Source organism: Dipteris shenzhenensis, chromosome 4, assembly GCF_047967505.1.
Source record: "Dipteris shenzhenensis isolate YYH24624 ecotype China chromosome 4, Dip_SZ_1.0, whole genome shotgun sequence".
NCBI lineage: Eukaryota > Viridiplantae > Streptophyta > Polypodiopsida > Gleicheniales > Dipteridaceae > Dipteris > Dipteris shenzhenensis.
In genome coordinates, this window is record NC_141599.1 from 10,450,783 (window position 1) to 10,464,408 (window position 13,626).

Sequence of the window (13,626 nt, forward strand, 5' to 3'; positions counted from 1 at the left end):
GCTTTTTGAGATCTATGAGCTTCATTGCATACTTTTACTGCAAAGGTTTTTGAGATCTATGAGCTTCATTGCATACTTTTGTTGCAATATTGAGGCCATCGGATCCCATTGCTATGATGTATTGTGAGGTTTTCATTGAATTGAGGAGAAGAAAGTGTCCATTTGTCTGTTGAGGCTTGCATTTGGGATGAGTTTTGTGCACCTATCAAAGCAATTCAGGTGTGGTCGTTCCACAGCATCTAGGTTTGTGTTGCAATTTGTGAAAGCTTTTTGACAACATTGTTCATGCGCCATTCATTAGTTGGTGATAGAATCAAAAATGGAGGAGGTAAAGAGTGGATTTGAGGCACTTCGAGGTCTCCCTAATGTGTGTGGATCTATTGATTGTACACATATTCTCCTTGAATTGCCCTCAAAGGAAGATAGCACTCATTGGTATGACAAGGATAAAGATTACTGCATGATTGTGCAAGGAGTTGTAGATTCCAACATGAGGTTCATGGATGTAAACATCAGATGGCCGGGCTCTTGTAATGACAAATGAGTGCTTCGGAACACAAGTTTCTATAGCAAGTGTCAAGCTACAATCTGTCATCCACTCGCATTGTTGTTTTGAGAGAACTTTTGGACGATTGAAGGCTACATGGGGTATCCTTGCTCGGCCCATAAAGAATCCAAATTTGCACCATCTTCCACGACTCATCCATGCATGTTGTATCTTACACAACATGGCCCTTGACTATGATGATAGTAGGGATGATGATGAGGACATTAACATAAATGATGCCTTGATTGAGAACCATTTGGCTCGGTATGGTGGGGAGGAGGACATGCCAGAGGAAACAGAACTAAGAAACACAATGGTGCAGTATTTGAAGACCTAATCCAAATCGTTGATTTATCATATTGTAGAGGCTTTGCAACTTCGAAGTAGAGGCTTTGCAACTTTGGATTTTGTAATTTTGAATTTGGAATGAGCCCAACATCTCACTTTTTAAACTCTCTTTCTTGTTTTTTATAAATTTCCCTATTTTTCCTAGCAAAAGTTTCAAGGTTGCATTAATCTTGAACTTGAGGATGTCGTGCTTAAATTATTTGGAATGTATATGTGGTTTTAATTAATTGGAAAGGGGGGGTTTGGTGGCGGATGAATGTATGTGATGGTTTTAATTTATTTGAAAGGGGGGTGGCGGGGTTGGGGAGGTATAGTTATAATGTTAATTGAAGCAGGAGGGGGCCCAAGTCAAATGGTGGCACGCATGCAAAACAGGAACTTTCGGTTGCTGGCGGTGCAACCGGGATCGTCTCTCACCACACGGTCTACCAGACATGTGGGGATGTGAATCCACTCGCGGAGCCCGCCGTCGAGTGAGTTGTCTCCCCAGCGTCTGGCGCGGACGCAGAGAGCTCCTCTAACTAGCGAGGTGCCCGTCCGGACACCTAGCGTGCACGCACCGTGGCTGTGCGGGAGAAGCCCCCTAGGTTTATCCAGGGGCTTACGTTGACGATAACCTAAAATGCTTTGCTTTATGAGAGCCCTAAGAACGTTCTGTAACATTTACTAATGAGATCACGCTCCCCTCAGGTTTGTATCGACTACCTTTCTCTTTGAACGATTTGCATACGCTGGTCGTCCCTGAACGCTGAGATGGCAGTCAATCCTCCTTCCGTTTCATTTGACAACTCACATGTAGGTTGGTGGTTCAGTACTCTATTGTAGTTTGTATGTATTGCAGTAAATGGCAAATTATGTAGACGGTCACGTCCAGGTGCATGCTTTTCTCGGTCTGTTTATGGGTAGATTTTGTAGCTCTTTGTTGGTTCTCTTTTACTTCGCTGCGGTATGCATTGTTGTTCATATACAATTGCTGTTGCTGACAGAAGTGAGTTATTTGATTGTTTATGTCAGCATGTGAAGATTCCAAGCTTCTTCAGATTGGGTGGGAGACCAGGGAAGGCCACCAAGGCAAGAGATGGCCTTGACTGGTCTGCCACCCAAATCTAAAGGAGCTTGGAATCTTCAAGAACTGAGCTTGAGAGGATGCACGCTCCCACGAGCAGGAGATTTCCAGATCAGTGAGCTAACGGAGCTCAGTCTGTACGTATGCTTGCGCTCTCTAGGCTCGAGAGACTTGATGGCACTGTCAACTATTTATTGTTTGGAGGCAGCTTCATATTTGAGGTTTTATTCTTGTATATACACACAGGGTGATCTATTCAGCTTTTACAAACATAGCATGTCTTCACGTCCAAGCGGAGGAGCTTCAAATAAGGGGTTGCAGGGCCTTGGAGAGAGAGGTTAACAGATCTGAGCTCTAAGGTGGGTTTATTCTGTCTTGAAGAAAATGTATTCAGCTTTTAAGGCATAGCATGTCTTCATTCTCAAGCTGAGGAGCTTCCAAGAAGGGGTTGCAGGTCCTTGGAAATGGAGGTTATCAGATTTGAGCTTTGTGGGGGGTTTAAAGTCTTTATGGCTTGGCCCATCGTGAAGCCTTAAAGAAACGACACTTGTATGCTTCAATTCAAAGGAATTCAAAATCCAGAGGTGCTTGAGCTTGACTATGTTCACCAATGTCGGCTCTCTTACTGCATTGGAGAATTTGTCCCGGAGTCATGTGAGGGCTTGCTTACATTGCATTAAAGGTCTACATATGACAGATTGTAATGGATAAAAATGTTGAGAGAGAGAGAGAGAGAGAGAGGGAGAGAGACTGTTGTATTCTATGTTTTCATTTGAAGTTTCACATGTAATGAAGATTGATTAGCATATTGATATTGAAGTATTGTGTGTAATTAGAATATCAAGTGGAAATCTAAAATGGTTCTAGTGGAGAGGTCAGCTAGAAGCTATGCTGTTGCATAATGGACACTCTAAGCTAGTAAGTGGAATTCTAAAAAATGTGCCATTTTCACTATTGTCAAGAGGTAGCCACAAGTGACGGTTTAGAGGTAACATGCTTTAGTTTGGTGCCCAACATATTGCCTTTGCAATTGCTTGACACCCATGGGCTGGTTTAAGTTGGGAGCAAGTACCACACAATCACTCCTGTACCTCGTAATGGGCACTCTAAAGGCTATGTTTAGAAGGTGTTAATTGGTAACATATTGCCTTTGCAATGGAGTGAGACCCTTGGGCAAGCTGACTTGAACACCAGAAAAGTTTCGTCTGTCGCTATGCAAAGGCTTGGAAGGGGGAAGGGAAGATAAGGTCTGGAAAGGGAAAGTGGGAGAAAGCTAGGGACTGCCCAAGGGCAGCAAAGGAAAGCTGTCTATTGTAGAGGCTGCGAATTGCAGCAAGGGAGGAGGGAGCTACCAAGCAGCTTGGAAGGACTGCAAAATGCAGCTAGGACGAGGGAGAGAACTGAGTGGCAGCCAAAGGGGCTGTCCACTGTAGAGGCAGCTGTGAATTGCAGCAAAGAGGGAGAGGGTTGCGTGGGAGTCTATAGGGGTTGCAGCTCTGTTTGATTTGTTGCCCTCGGTTAGTGAGCCTTGAAAGAGCGACTTTTTGCACCTCCCTTTTGGTGATGCCCACTTGCTAGCTCCAAGTTGCTGGTGCAATTGGGAGTGAAATTTGACTTGGAGCAAGCTCCCACAATGGATTGTGACAACATGTATTTGACGCCGCTAATCAAGTTTAACATTTGCTACAAGGATTATGTTTTCTTGTATGTTTGGGGGTGTTCTCATTCTCTTAACAGTCTTCTCTGTCATCTTGTTGGCATCTTGCAAGTTGCTCCTCTACAAATGATCTAGCCTCTCGAAGGAGTTTCAAGAGTTGATATAATCTCTCATCGCTTTTGATGTTTTAGTAAAGTAGTCACTAGGGGATCTCAATGAAGGACCTTATGTGCCAGTAGCGGAATGCAAAGCAATGTTACGAAAATATGTTATTGGAATGAGAAGACGTTGCACAATGACGTATTGCTTTATGACTATTCACTCACATAGAGAGAGAACTGAGCAAAAAATATATGCAAATCGGAGTAGCAAACCATTTCTCACCATTTTTATGGACTTGCTTTAGCTTGGGTTCGTTGACCGCGACAGGAAATGTGCATTTCTTCGAGGGCCCAGGAAATTTAAGGGACCCTCCATACATCCTCCTACTGTGGAATACTTCAAGACGGGACCCTTCATTGTAATGGTTGGGGTAGATGAGGCGTGAAAGGAGGTAGAGGTAGGCCCTTACAAAGAAAGGGAAGAGGAGATCCACCGATGTACCAAGCCATTGGCAAAGAAGATGACGATGAAGGCAGCGAGTAGTAGCTCGATTGTCTTGATGGATCTCATCATTCTCTTGGAGCAACCTCATCCATGGCCCTTCCCTTGTGCTCTCCTTTCTGGTGCCCATTGCAAGCGACCTTGGACATGGTGCAATTTCTCCGTGAACCTAGAGACCTGAATCTAGGTTATAGAAAACTTTGTTCACCATGGGTTGATTGATATCCAGCTTACATAATATCTCTAGGCATCCTATCACAGGAATTCGGATCCCACAAATCGTTCCATATCCCAATTCCTTTTTTGTATATCCTCTTAGCCAACCTCGGCCTGATCCTTAAACAAAGGAGGACCATCTAAACTGGCCCAGGTGGACAGCCATATAGATCTTCCCAAAGTCACATCACGAGACAGAACAAACAAACCCCTCTAGTAGTAGTTTGCAAACACAGCTTTCTAGATCTGAACCAATAATTTTGATTGAGGGATTTGACTCGAAATTTGATCGCATAAGATCTTGCCAAGGAGCATTGTGTACACTTATACCTCCATCCCATTATAACAAATCTAGTGACGAGCTAAACAGGCCCATGGTTGCAAACAACCCAGTCTCAGAAAACATCTAGCACAAAGTTTGTTACACGTTTCCATGAAACAATATGCCACTGATTTTTCCACAAGAATTCGCGAATTAAGGCATCACTTATACCTGTATAGATATTGTCAATGACATAAATCATGAGGTAAATAAATTACTATTGAGATTAAATAAATCATTATGGGCGGCCTGGGCAAATATTTTACTATGTGGTTCTTATAATGGCCATTAGCAGAGTCTCTTCTACGTGATGGCCATTAACAAAGTCTTATAGCCCGAGAGACCACGAATTGATCACCATGCCGTCGCTTATATCTACTACTACACGAACTCACTGCAGGTATTCTTATATTGAAGCTTGGTAGCCTTGTGCAGCCTGGTCTCTACTAATCCCCTTAAATCAGCCAGGTATTTATTGGCAGCTAGTGCTATTTTTGTGCTCTCAGACAACGAGCCGTGTAGGATAGCTTTGACCCTACTAAAAAGAATGGATTTTGCTTCACGTGTTCACTTGGTCCAACCAGCTTATTTTGAGCCAATTGAGTGGCCTCTATTTTATTCAAAGCAAAATCCGTGCTATGAAATGTTGTTTTGGCTAGCAAAGGCTTGTCAAGTTTTCTCTGAGCTCCAACCAAGACGTTCACACAATTCCATATGTGAGCTCACTTGTACTCGTTGGAAAGATGCCAGTCTCTTATGCACATAATTCTATAAGCTCTGGAAGCCTAGACTGAGAGGAAGAAAGATCATGTAGAGGGGCGATAACTACTTGAAAAACACATGTACACAGAGCATAGAACACGGTGAAGCTATGACTCGAAGCTATACTTTGGAATGGTTGAGTCTTGGGAAGGATACGCGAATCGAGAATTCAGGAATTTGGCATGTGATACGAAGATCTATTGTTTGTGGACCATGTCCCCGTTTCCCAATTCATAGGGAAATTTCATTTAGGGGTATGTTGTTATGCACTTTAATTAAGCTACTTTCTCTCAGATATTGTTGTGCCCCAATACCATGCCTATGTGTTAATATTCCTAGAAGATTCTTCGTGTCCTTAGTGGTAACAAAAGCCTACTAACACTATGTCCTTAGTGATGTCCCTATCCTTAGTGGTAGCAACTATGTCCTTAGTGCTAGTAGCTCCTTGCCCACACAATGACGAGGAGATTTACTCCCTATGATGTGACTAAATGTTGTGAGCACTTTCTCACTTGGGAAGAAGATTATGTGAGGTATGTGCTCTACACCATGTCTACATCCTATCACTTAAGAAGGGTTAGGAAGAAAAAACCTCTAATCAAGTTTATCATAATAGTGCAAAACCCCCAAAGCAAGACCATGCATCCTATGATGTGACAAAGTGTTATCAGTTCTTGTCACTTGCAAAGAAGATTATGTGAGGTATGTGTTCTACACAATGTCTACTTCTTGTCCATGAGAAGGGTCAAGAAGAAAACCTCTAATAAAGATTATCATAATGGTACAAAATCCCAAAGAAAGCACATGCATCCTTGCAATATCATATGCGCCATAATGATAGGGTTATATGTTCATAAACCAATGTTAGCAGCCATTGAGCATGTTGACGGATCTAGCCCATCCAAACCCTATGGGTTTTGAGCCACAAAGGGCTCAAGATGGAGGCAGTCATCGGGATTGCCCAAATTGGCAAGGATAACACAAGAGCCATTTGGATCCCATATATAGATAACACAAGAGCCATTTTAAGAAAGAGGGAAGGTTGTGAGAATTAGCACATGCCTTGGTGGCCCTCTCCATAGGCTCTAGAATGGAAGAAAGCTATCTGAAAATATCACGCCCACTTCCAAAAGAGAATGCTCAATCTACTCGAACAGCACCAACTTCTGATCTAGGTATGCATGTCACTGATACACTCGATGATGAACTTATTTTCGAGTCTATGGAGTGGTTGAGCACACATGCATTGGTCAGATTTTTACTACGTGTTAGGCCCCCTCTCACAGTGATTGAAATGTGGATATGAACCAACTAGATGAGGAAGGGGTTAATGGTCACAAAGGTCAGATTCCAAAGGAAGGGATACTTTGTCTCCCTGTTTGAACGAGCTAACATGGATACAAGAGTGTTACAGCATGGTCTCTGGACCATACATAACCAGCTGCTCTATCTCTCTTGGTGGTCTCATGATTTCTCTCTAGACAATCCAATATCCACCAAAATCTCCATTTGGGTTGAACTTCCTAATTTACTATTGTCTTTGTGTAATCAACTTCCAACTCTATAGAGGCTTGGGTAAGGTGCTAGGTGTAGAAGCTAAAAATTTCATAAACTTGAGGGGGAACCCCAGATCTGCGGCATTTAGATGGACATTGCTGAGGAATTACCTTGCTCATTGGAATGGGAGCTTATTCAGAGAACAACTCTTGCTGTATAAAAATCTCCCCAATTCTTGTTTTTTGTGCAGACTTGCAAGCCATTCGGTGAAGAACTGTCCTCAGAAGAAAAATAAACCCAAACCTTAGGTCCCTCCCCATGCCCAAGCCGCCAATGGCAAAAATTGAGAAATAGGTGGCCAAGGCTTTTGTTATAAGTGTATAGAATACCCTGTAGCTATGGGATCTCTCTTAAGTCCCAAAGCTACTCAAAAACAAGATTTGATTAAGTCCCATCAGGCTTCTCTCACTATGAACTCTTTTGAAGCATTAGTTGATGATGAGATTGAAGAGTGGATCAGAGAAAACTAGGTTAAAATGCAAGATGATGATTTTGATCCTCGATAGGCCAAATATTTTGAAGAAGACATTGCAAGAAGTGATAATATGGTTATAGACAACATGGCAGGTACCGACTCAAAAGAGGAGTTCCCCAAATCTACCCCAAGAGGACAAGGAAACCCCCCTCCAAAACATTGCCTTTTTACGGTTGCCTTTACAGTTGTGCAGAACAAAAGAAGACGGTCCAAAATAGCCATTCCTCAAAGTGATAGCCCAAATACTAGGGATAAAAAAAGAATGGTAAGTAAATTAGTCTTTCTCCTTGCCTACAATTTTAGGGGACTAACTGAGAGTTGTGGTGCCATGAGCACATGAATTAGAGGTAAAGGTATGTGCTAAGGAATGTATTAAAGTAGCCACCCTAGGATGTGGACTACATGATGTGGAGATGTGGATTGAGGATATCCACAAGGAGAGATGTGGATGAGAGGATCCCACATGTGTTGACTATTCAAAGGGCACTCTCTTTATAAAGAGGCCTATCATGTATTATTGTGTATACACACACATTGGAATAGATTGAGTATTGCCTACCGCATGTCTCTCATGGAGTTTCTTCTATGGTTTGATCCCCCTTGATCCTTTGCTAATTCCACGTTGCACTAGGAGAGCACGATCCTCACTTTCTCATGGTATCAGAGCTTAGGTCTAGTCTCCTAGTAGATTTGTTGTAGGCGCGCCTTAGGAGCTCATGTTTTCTTCTAGATTAGTTTTAGAGAGATGGTGGTTACCCTTGTTTAGTTTTTAGAGAAGTATGAGAGAATGTGAGTGGTTCTTGAACATTCTCTTGTGAGTGTTGTGAGCTCTCCCTCCAAGGGAGATCCCCAAGGACTCTAAATCAGCTCTTCTACAACAATTTGACCACCTAGAATAGCCAACCTTCAAGAACAAGTGCCAGCGAGCCAGTGCTAAAATAGCACTACAAGCAAGCTTCCGAACCTTCAAGGCTCCACACCTCAACTGCGGCTACTCTATGATGACAACTATAGTGCCATAGCTCCTATGCTAGTCACCTCCCAGCCAAGCTCATGATAGCAGCTCCCAAGCGGTTGTTGTTGGTGTGCTGCTAGTGTCGATGCAGTAGTTATAACAGTGATAGTTCTTCTTCTTATGCTGTCGTCACCATCGTGACGGCCACCATGTCTAGAGGTAGAAGCAACAAAGAAAATAGCCGGAACCTCGTTCAGCGGGCCAGTAGTAATCAGGCTCCATAGCCCATTCGATGAGCGCATCCATCAATGGAACCATCAGCTCCCTCATCAACCCCTGCCAAGCACACTTTGTAAGCAGCATATGAATCCCTGTGCCACATCATCAAGGCCCCCTCTTCTTCACACAAACTTCGACAAGGCGTAACTTGCAATCCAGGAGGAATTTGCACAAGCTCCAAAAAGGAAAAGTGATAATCTTTTTGAGCTCTACGCGCTTGTCAAATCAAAATCATTGTATGCAATTAGACAATGCAATTAGACACTGCCATTGAAGCAAAACGAAGCTCATGGTAAGACCTTTGTAACAAATGGAAAAGCGATGCATGATGAATGCAAAAAGCATGCCAAAAGCACAAGTGCATGAGATGACCATAGCATAGAGCATGGCATCCACACCTAAAGCATCAAGGCACATGGAAGAACAAAGCATAATGCATCAAGCTACATCAAGCGAAGAAGACAATGCCATCGACAACATGCATTGAGAAGCAACAACTTTGCCACCTTCAGCCAATATGTTTGTAAATCAAGCTCGACCACCTGAGGGTAGCCATGTAAGAACCCATGGGAGGTATTGACATGTAGAAACCACACTTGACCACCTTAAGTAGCAATGCATGCACTAAGGGGAGGTGATGGAATGTAACTCACATCTAACCACCTTGCAGTAGCCAAAGGATCATGGCACCAAGGGGAGGTGTTGAGAGTTGTGGTGCCATGAGCACATGAATTAGAGGCAAAGGTATGTGCTAAGGAATGTATTAAAGTAGCCACCCTAGGATGTGGACTACATGATGGGGAGATGTGGATTGAGGATATCCACAAGGTGAGATGTGGATGAGAGGATCCCACATGTGTTGACTATTCAAAGGGCACTCTCTTTATAAGAGGCCTATCATGTATTGTTGTGTATACACACACATTGGAATAGATTGAGTATTGCGTACCGCATGTCTCTCGTGGAGTTTCTTCTATGGTTTGATCCCCCTTGATCTTTTGCTAATTCCATGTTGCACTAGGAGAGCACGATCCTCACTTTCTCAGAGATTACTTTTTGGCTGAGAGCTAATTCCCTCTCTCCTCTTTTCTTAGTTCAGGAGGTCAAAATAATTGGCCTCACTCGTTAGGATAGAATGAAAACAATAGACAAAAGAAAAATTTGGTTTGTCACTAATCATGAGGATGGTAAAGGTGGGATAGCTATAGGAGTTCTCTCCCACTTTGAGGGTTGTATCTTTTGTGAGCAGGTTGACACTCAGGATAGATGGGTCTTGTTAACCATCCTTATCAAAGGACACCACTTTACTGTCACCTCCATTTATGCCCCCAATAGCTATCGTGATAGAAAGAACACTTGGGATTCTCTAGATGCAATTGGGAAAAGAGGTTTTCTCCTAGGAAACTTTAATATGGTTGAATCTGGTAAGGACAGGTGGACGAAAAAAGGATCAATTGTAAAGGGTTCAATAGGAGATGCTTGGGAAAATGTAAAGGAGCAACTTTAGTTGGTTGACATGGGTAAAGAGGGCACTTTCACTTGGTGCAATAGCCCAATAGGACTCAATAGAAGAGAATCTAGACTAGAAAGAATTCATTTGTCCTAGCATCTGCTGAGGGAGGTTTCTTCTCTTACTGAACAGACTCACTCTAACTTGACCCTCTCATACCATAATCCTATAACCCTTCGATGTGACTTTGGAATGGGGAGACCTTCCACCTCTTGGCTTAAGCATGATCATAAACTCTTTGTCTTAGAAGTGTTTAGGAGAGGATTACTCATATTTGGGAGGTCTACTTCACTGATTAAAGGCTAGCTAGGGTCTCCTGGTTAGACAATAAAAAAGACTAAGAAATTACTAATGCAAGTGAGGCGAGACAAGGCCAAAATCAGAGCACGGAGAATGGAAAATATCAGGGAGACCATCGAAGAATTGGAGAGGGTAGCTAGGGCATGAGACTCTAGAGCTCAAGACAAACTACTTCTAGCCAGATGAGATTTAAGACTCCAAGAGCAACTAAAGCTCAATGAGTCACAAAATTATCTAAGAGAATGGTGGGCAGGTAAGATTGATAGAGCAACCGAGGAAACTTTCAAGCTAATCAGAAGAAAGAGAGCTCAGGAAGAAATTCCTTTGTTGAAAAAAGGTGACAACTCTATAGCAACAGATTCAGCAGTAGAGAATATTCAGTTCATCCAACAACACGTCAAAAACTGTTGTCTGATGCCATTTCACCTAATGAGTTTATCATGCAAGCTAGGTAGTTATGCAAAGAGGCCAAGGTAGAGACTGTCAGAAATTTTGAGAGTATATACCTTGAAAAACCCCTCACTCTAAAATAGCTCAAGCAAGCAGTAGACCAGATGTAGATGGTTTGCTTGTATAATTTTACAAGTCCTTTTGGGAAATCATAGGACCACATTTGCTGCTGGTCTAGAATGAAATCTTTGCTTCCTCTTCCCTACCTACTCACATAAATGGGCCAGTTATTAAACTTATCCCTAAAGATGGTCCAAGGGAAGAACTTAAAAACTGGAGGCCTCTCACCATGTTGAACTATAGTTACAAGATTTTTGCTAAAGCCCTCTCCCTTCGAATTCAAAACAAAATGGACTCTTGGATTCTCAAAGAGTAGAAGGGGTTCATTAAAGGAAGGCACATTTTAGAAGCAATCATTAATATTTGGGAAGGGTGTCAGTATGCAAAGGATTCAAAGCAAGACATTTGCTTTCTCAAAGTTGATTTTGACAAGGCTTATGACCACTTTGATTGGGATTTTCTTATTCAGACTCTCCAAGACATGGGCCTTCCCATGACTTTTTTGTCTTTTGTGAGACTTCTCCTTAGTAATGCTTTAGCCAAAGTGTGTGTTAATGAGGAGATGAGTCACTCCTTCACCCTCAAAAGATCCATCAAACAAGGCTGCCCTATTGCTCCCGTCCTTTTTGCAATTGCTACAGATTCACTAGGATGGCTTATAAATCATGAAATTGAAAGTGGCACTATCAAAGGCATTGAGCTCTCCTCAGATAAACAACTAATCTATCAGTAGTTTGTAGATGACACTAGCTTCACTCCTAAGAACACAAGACAGGACAACCAAAATGTGTTGAATTACCTTGATGTTTTTTGTGAATCCTTGGAAACCCCCATCAATCACTCAAAAACTGGGTACGCAATGCCAAGTGGAAATGAATAGGATGATTTGAGGGACCTTGGATGTTTGAGGATTCCTCATGGCTTTGTTTTTTGCATGCTTGGGATTCCTATGGGATTTTGAATTTCAATGAAACAGAGATGAGATTGGTTCCTCTGCAAATTTAAGAAGAAGCTTGATAGATGGAGAGGATACCAAGCCAACATAGCTTAGAGGAGGCTAGTTCTTAACCATTGCCTCTACCTTGTAGCAATCTTCTACTTATCTTGTTGGGCACCATCAAGGACTGGGCTTGAGAGTTTTATTAAGCTGAGTAGATCCTTTCTTTGGGAGGTCCTTCTAGATTGTCTAAAGTGAGGTGGTATTTTTGCACTAAACCTGAAGGGGAGAGAGGGTTGGGGATAGTGGATATTGAACAAGCTACTCACAAGCTCACTACCTCCTAGATTGTCAAATCTTTTATTAATCTCTCTGAAGATTGAGCCCTGCTCTTGCTCAGAAATAGAATCCATATCCGTCCTCTTAGAGGCCCTAAGTGGCAAAATGTTCCTCTTCTTTTGGATCTTTTCTCTTCAGATGCCTTGCACCACAAAAGGGAGCCCTTTATGAAGATCTCTTTGGTCTACTTTTGAGCATGAGCTTTATTGTGTTTTTAGGTAAAGGTGCTTTTACTTGATTCCATTTGGGCCTCGGTGGTTTCCAAGGATAAAATTATGAATGATGAAGACTTCTTGAGAGCAAGCCTTCTATTCAAAAAGGGCTTACGATGCTAGGGTAAGCTATGGGATAGAGGAAATCTCAAATGGAAGAGATGGCAGGAAATACGGAGAGAATTTTCACTTGCTAACAATCATCAAGCTCTAGCCACGAAGAAACTTGTTCTCTGGCAAGGTGAAACTCAATGGAAGGGTGGTTCTCAATTGGTCTATAGGAAGTAATTTTGTTGGGTGGGCAGCTCTCTATTTTTTCCCATACCAACACCAAATTCCACCATAGATGAGGTTTACAAGGAATGTAATAGAAGGTGGAGGTTTGGAGATAGTGCAGCCATGTGGAAGAGAAGATTTAAGATCATCTGGGCCAAAAAACAACCCAAAAAATCTCAACTTTGTTATGGATGATTATTCACATGGATGTGTGGACAAATAGCAGAAGTTGAAGAACTGGGAAAGGGGATAGTTTTTGCAAACGATGTCTAGGAGTGAGGGAAGATATATTTTATCACTTTGGGCCTATCCTCATGCAAGGAAAGTCTGGAACTAGTTCATTTGGTTACTAGGGAACCTTAAATTGGGAAAGGGGACGATTTTTGCAAATGATGGCCAGGAGTGAGGGAAGATATATTTCATCTTTTTGTGGCTTGTCCTCATGCAAGGAAAGTCGAGAAACTAGTCCATTTGGTTACTAGGGAGCCTCAAATTGGAAGGCTATTCTTCTAGGGGAGTCAACCAAGGTCAAGAAGGAATTGTGGCATTCAACAGGTTGTCTGGTCCCACTAGACACAACTTTCAGTTTAATAGCATGATTATTTTTTTCTAACATACTATTTGCTCATTGGTGAGATAGGAACAATTGTGCCTCCACAAGGCCATAGAGGCTTTACAACAACGAAGCACACACACGCAGTTAACATGGAAATTGAACTACACTCCCTCAGCTAAATTGAAGACTCACATACCAT

The 13,626-nt window shown here is 42.3% G+C and overlaps 1 long non-coding RNA gene across 1 annotated transcript; it reads left to right on the top strand.

Moving 5' to 3' along the window:
• Positions 1-1,615: 1,615 nt before the first annotated feature.
• Positions 1,616-2,496, top strand: LOC147902441 (uncharacterized). The gene is made up of 3 exons (XR_015540844.1): positions 1,616-1,690; positions 1,910-2,098; positions 2,208-2,496. It is a non-coding gene; the product is annotated as an uncharacterized LOC147902441 (long non-coding RNA).
• The last annotated feature ends 11,130 nt before the right edge of the window (positions 2,497-13,626 follow it).